Raw genomic sequence first — 6,273 nt, 5'->3', positions numbered from 1 at the left:
TGTGCAGCCGGGAGGCGGAGGGCCGCGGCCTGCGGGCGGGCCCGACAAAAAGGGCTTCTGTCTGCAAGCCGAGGGTGAAGCGAGGCCTTCGGCTCCTCCGGGCGCGATGCCTGGATTCCCCGTGCCCACTCCAGGCCCCGGAATGCCGCTCGGGGCGGGCGCCGATGCCGTCCCCTGAGCAGAGGCGGCTCGGCCCCGGCAGGCGCTTTGCAGGGTTCCAGCAACGCGTGTAGACCCCAAAATACGCCTCGGGCTTAATCCGGAGGATTGGGATTTTGTTACCGGGTGTCCGGGGGGCTCAGGAATCCCAGGAGAAGTCCAGACCCTACAGAAGGACCGTCAGAGCTGGTGCCGGGATACGTACAGCTGAGGCCAAGTCCTTCTTTCAGGCAGCTTGTACTCCTACTCCATCGCGTAGGGCTGCCTTATCCTCCTCTGCCCTGCAACGCTGTTTAATTCATTCTGACAATACTTTAGGGTTATAAGAGTGAAAAAAGTGTTTTCTTCCAGCACGAAAAGAGTGCTGGGAGTCAGACGCCCTAAAGAAACGTTTACACCGTATCCTTTCCCACCAGAGCTGAAGGGCTGTAGGCTCACCAAAACAGCCGTCCCTCAGCCCTGCTTCTGAAAAAAAAGAGCCATCAAACCACACAGCCACACACACACACAGATGCCCAGGGCAGGCAGGTGCCCTGTTTAGGGATGCAAAACACAGACAAATCCCATTTATGCAGGTGAGTGCTGCTCCGGTGAGGATACCACTCCATGCACCAGTAACTAAGTGCCAGGTGACAAATCACACCCATTTTACTTTGAATAACGAAAGTTCCAGGCTTTTGTTCAGTTAACTTTCTTTCAGATATATTTTAAATAGGGACAGAAAAAGCCAGAGCCATGCAGCAGAATAGTGGAGAAGGCAAGGGGGCTGCACTCACCCGTGTGGCTCCAGCACAGACACCGGGCACAGCCATGGCCAAGGAGGCTGAAGACCATCAGAACCTACCTCTTCCTCCTCCTTCTCCCCAAACCAGCAAGCCCACCTCTCAGTAACACAGACAGGAACCAAATACGGTAGGAAATGCAGTGCACAACAAAGCACACGCTTTTAAGTCAGATGTGCTCTGCCTGAACAGACTCCCGTACCCTCTGGAGTCGCAGTTTGCTGAAAAGTAGATGCCAAGGCTGACTGGTATCCGGCAGTCAGGAAAACAGCTCTTCCTAAAAAGGACTTCTTTTGACAAATTTCCTCAGTCCCTCTGAGGGACCATGTCTCATTAGAGTCTGTTTTTCAAGATGACAAACAAGAAAAATGAGAGAACTACTTGGATTTATCCAGGAAAGGATAGATGGCCAAAAACACAAGACATGCAGAGCCTCCCTGTATCTGAGAATTTGACCTTTTCACAACAATTTGAAAAACAAAACAGCATATGACTTTTGGATTAACAAAGCACATAAATCATGCAGAACAGCCCTTTCATCCTGGAGCAGCCTCACCATTCTCACCCACAGACAAACTAACTCACAAAATTAATGAGTAATTTCTGACAATCAACATTCTCATCTCTATAAAAGAGAAAAAGACGCAAGATTTTTTAAAATGTGCATCGTTTATCATTTTCCTTCAAAAACTGAAACGGAGCTGAAGAATCTCCCGTATGCAAAAAAAAAAAGTTTGAAAGTTGAAAAAGTATACACATTTTAGATAACACCATCCATAAAAAAACATTTGTCACTCTGGTAAACTGAAGCACTGTCATAACTGAAATGGATGTTTCAATACCCTGTTTTGCCCACCATTTGCATTGCACTTCCATAGGCAATGAAAACAGAGCAGTCAATTCTATTTGCAGCTTAAGCACCAATGCACTTTCATATCCTTTAAAGTGCAGACACTGCAAAGTAATCTTCATTTCCGTCACTTACTTTCTTTAACATCTAAAAAAAGCACAAAGATTTTCTTGTGGCAGCTCTGGCTAAGTTGGAGAACAAATCCGATGCGATCACTTTAAAAGCAACACACCACAACAATTAAAGAGAGGAAGCAATAATTGCATATATAGCAAAGTCTTTAGAAGTGTCAACACCCTGCTGTTTACACTTCACTGTATATTGCTAACTTTTATTGCTCACACAAAACACGTAATGTACCGAGCTGAAACAATCCAGTGATGAAAAGTTTGTGTGCTTTAAGTGTCCCCGTACCCAGTTTGTACGTGCAGCTCATTTCTAGCCTTTCTACCCACCACAGGCAAAATTTATTCATCATAGCACAAGGAGTTTAGCAGGATACACAGGTATTCCTCTGAGACTAATTTACTTGCCTTCAGCCTGAACCTGAAGAAGTCTCCTCTTCATACCAGCATTCCCAAGCCTTCAGAAGAGTTCATACACCCACGCTGATGTAGCAGCAGCTGACTAGATGCTAAAACCTTTCTACAACAGTTCCTGTTAGAGAAGTCACCATGTTTTCGTTCTCGTAGCCACGAGCATATGGCCAGGCTACGAAGGGCCATGGCACCACCTGCCATTTCAGTTCCTTCACCATAAGCAGAGGACGATACAAGAAGACACAAGACTCCACTTTTACCAGCTAGAAGAAACGACAGCTCTGCACTTTGTGCTTATTGAATCGCACTCAACAGCCAATGAAATGGATGGTGTGGTTCCTAATCCCAGCCAAGTGGGGTACAAATAGGAAGTACCTTATCAGGCTGAGCCTCTGACCTAACAGTCTTTTACAAAAACGTTTGGCTACTTGAACACACAAAAGGTGCTGGAGACATGGTGTTGATGAATGGACTTGAATGCTAAAGGAGGGAATGGATGCTCTTATCCATCTGCTGCACACTGAATCAGCAGTACGTACTTCACAGCTGTCTGCATTAAAAATAGAAATGCAAAGACCTATGAGTTCCCTTAACACCTATGAAGGCAAACTTTGAGCATCCAGGCAGTACGTTTGAACCATTTACATGAAGAGGAAGCTTAGGGAATAAAACTAGAAAAGGAATAATTTAATTACAATGAAAGTCAGCTGTTGCTGTTGGAAGGACACAATACAAGGACCAAGCACAATTTCATCCTTGTGAGATAAAAACTGATAGTGCATAACTCATTCATTCAACTGATGTTACAGATAATCTACATGATATACTCATCTTGGCTTGAGTGAGACAATTAGAATTGCACTTTCACTATAATACTATGTCACCTCTTTAATTATCCTTGGGACGAGGGTAGAGGAAGTCCTTCAAAGCAGACTTCTTATCCAACCGAGAATTACAGTATCTGGAAAAGTTTCTTCTTGTTCAAATCATTCATCCTGGCAAAGAGATATTCTGTTGCTAATTTCTTTAGTTCATATTTTCCAGTTACATATTACCAACTTCTGTTTCTTAGAAGTCTCCTATTATGTAATAAAAAGGCAAGCAATTCCAAAAAGCTTATGTCTCCCTTTCTGTCTATAGGGAAAGATGGTGAGAATGGAAACAATTACCGTAATTTAAGCCATATGCATGCCATGTATTCTACGCTTCCCCACTGTAACTGGGCTGCACGTCACTAGTTCACTTTTCTAGCCTATTATTCTGTGACTCTATGAGAACATGCATAAGCACATCAATGCTAAAGATGCAAAGATGAATTGGTACAGATTTCATTGCAGGTAGGCCAGTCGAAGCATCAGGATCCCTGGATGGGGGTGCTCACAGAGCTCTGAATGCCACGGGTTGCTGCTGTCATCCTACTTTGGTTAAAGGAGTATAAGTATTTTGCCTTGTACTACAGTGCTACCTGGAGATACTCAACAATTTGCTGCACGCATCGTTTCTCTGGATTGCCTTCCACATCAGCACTGACATCTCAGTAGAGACTGGCCTACGTGGATGGGTGAATCATTCTTCAACCCGTCTTATTGGTGATACCAAGTTACATCAGACCACTTCTCCAGTAGGAAAACCAAGCCAGCTCCAGCTGTTAGTTGGGTGTTGTTTGTTTTTTTTATTCACAAGCCAGTTATAACCTAGATGGTAGGAAAATATGAGAGAGAAGAGAGTGAAATTATAGAATTTGATCAATACACCGACTGTCATAAGCAAAAGATGAAAGTATCAAGTCAAGGCAAACAGGAATTGCCGCCGGTAACAGGAGATTTGATCCACATGATCAACACAAAGAATGAATGGCAAAGACAGAACAAGACCTATCATTTTCTGGAATCTCTCTCACACTGGGTTAATTTACTGTTAACAATCACCTGGAGGTACTGGAGAAATAAATTCATACTGTAATGAACGATACTTTCAAAAGTGGCACAGATATAATGTCAAAGGTACTCATCATTCGCAGCACCTTGCTAAACCAACTACAGAAACTAATTTCCGTGCTACAGAAATTCGGGTGGAGAGGGGGTGTTCCGCTTCCAATCTTAAATACTTCTGTCTTGCCACCCTCACCCCAATCATCATGCTATAGCACTTAGCACAAGGGTAATCCTTCAGGCTTTTCAGATTGCTCCCTTTTGGGCATTTCTCAGGAGCCCGCCTACACACACTACCTACCGATGACATTACTCTTTGTAACGTGTGAAGTCTGCTAGCCTCAGCCTATTGACCTGCAACATTACCCAATTAATTCTTTAAGACAGGCATGGGCATTTACGTGTAGGAAAAAATGTGCTAGTTTGCTAACAGAAAAAATAGTGGACGCAAGACTTCTCTGTAATCACCTACTCTGACTTTCATAATTGTATTTTAAGTTAAGTCTCCTGGTGAAAGTGGCAATTACGAGGGACAAATTAAGCACAACATATGTTCATACCTGCACGCACACACGCAGGCACTTGCTCCGCAGCTCCTCTCGGCCTGCCTGGCGTACTTGTCTGAACACGTTCTTCCTACCCAGAAGGTTCATCTGCAGCCAGCAGCACTTCTGGATCAACAGCACAAACCCCAAAGCAAACACAAGCTACAAGCTGTGAAGAAACATGGCTGCTCGGCCACATGCACTTCAACAAAAGTCCAGGCAAAAACCACCAACTGCCACCCATTTGCTTCAGAGACAGGTGGAGGTGAAAGAATAAACAAAGCCCAGTGGCGTGTTGCCCCCAGGTGGTAAACTCATCCAACTGCAGAAGAGCATCAATATCCCCAGAATTCCCTTAAATTTGCTTCAAACCAAGTCGTAAGATTTTCGATGGATGTTAGTCCTTTAACTGCAGCAGCCTAAACATTACGCTGACGGCAGCGAAACCATCTCTTCTGCAAGGGTGCAATTTACTTCTCTTTTTCACTTAAAACGTACAAGGTGAGGTTATCCAAGTATGCCTGGAGCAGCGAGGCCTAAAAAACCCACACAACTGGGAGCCAAAGTCCCCTTTATTTGTTTTTAATCTCATTGAGGTTCATCTAATTTCCCTATCCATCAACTCAGACATGTTACCTGAGTGGAGCCACACAAGGCTCGATCCAGTCACAACTTGCATGGTGTTTCTAAGATCGACATCAAAAACTTCTGTGAGTGGCGGGGGTGGGGGGAAGAAACAAAACACCACCAAAGAGCAGCCACCAGAATGTGAAATTCTCCCCAAATATGAAATTCTAACGCGATACAAAGCTCACTGCTGATTTTCACGTCAGTTCAAGGCCAACGACTCTAGTCAGCAAAACTGCACAAAAGCCCAGTCATATGCATGTTGGCCTCAAAAACAAAAAGGCTCTTAGGTACGGAAGACAAAAAGCCCTAGTCCTAGTTGGTAGACAGGATCCTTCAGAACAAAAAGAGAAACCAAAGGACCACAAGCACTAATCCCTTGGTAAGCATGGTGATTATTCTGCTGTCAAAGAAACACGGCTTCAGAGCCTCCATGCTGCCGGCTGACCACGCTGCCTCATGCCTGATGTTTAAAATCAGGCAACCAGCTGGGTACCTTCTAGCCAAACAGCAAGCTGTCCGATTCCTCTTTCTGGGCCCAAACCCCCACAAAAGGTTCCAGCTATTTGGGCTGGGCAACAGAGCATGTTAATTCCTACTGATGCTCGAAAGGCTGAAACTGAACCTGGCCAGTGGTTCAGCCGCTCCATGCGGCCTGCCGGCCGTTCTTGCAATGCCATTTTTCCCTATTTCAAAGCAAATGAAATAGGCAGCCTGAGCCTACTTGCGGAGCATGGGAGGAAGATTACAACCAGTTTTCTCGCTCGGATTATGAACTTTCTGACTTTGCTAGTCAGCAAGCGAACTGCTTCACCAAGACACCACCACCGAGCCAAATGC

The 6,273-nt window shown here is 44.9% G+C and overlaps 1 protein-coding gene and 1 long non-coding RNA gene across 2 annotated transcripts in view; one reads left to right on the top strand and one right to left on the bottom strand.

Annotated features, from left to right (window-relative positions):
• The window catches only part of FARP2 (FERM, ARH/RhoGEF and pleckstrin domain protein 2), an 82,893-nt gene extending 77,870 nt beyond the window's left edge, over positions 1-5,023 (bottom strand). Inside the window, exon 1 of the mRNA XM_035334221.1 lies at positions 4,822-5,023. The gene's annotated coding sequence lies outside the window, so the exon portion shown is untranslated. The remainder of the gene's footprint in view (positions 1-4,821) is intronic.
• LOC118171262 overlaps positions 2,523-6,273 on the top strand; it is a 20,096-nt gene continuing 16,345 nt past the window's right edge. The window contains exon 1 of the long non-coding RNA XR_004753123.1: positions 2,523-2,535. This is a non-coding gene — a long non-coding RNA (uncharacterized LOC118171262). The remainder of the gene's footprint in view (positions 2,536-6,273) is intronic.

The sequence above is a fragment of the Oxyura jamaicensis genome, chromosome 9, assembly GCF_011077185.1.
Source record: "Oxyura jamaicensis isolate SHBP4307 breed ruddy duck chromosome 9, BPBGC_Ojam_1.0, whole genome shotgun sequence".
Lineage (NCBI taxonomy): Eukaryota > Metazoa > Chordata > Aves > Anseriformes > Anatidae > Oxyura > Oxyura jamaicensis.
Note: the sequence above shows the minus strand (reverse complement) of the source record. Positions and strands in the feature narration are given on the sequence as shown.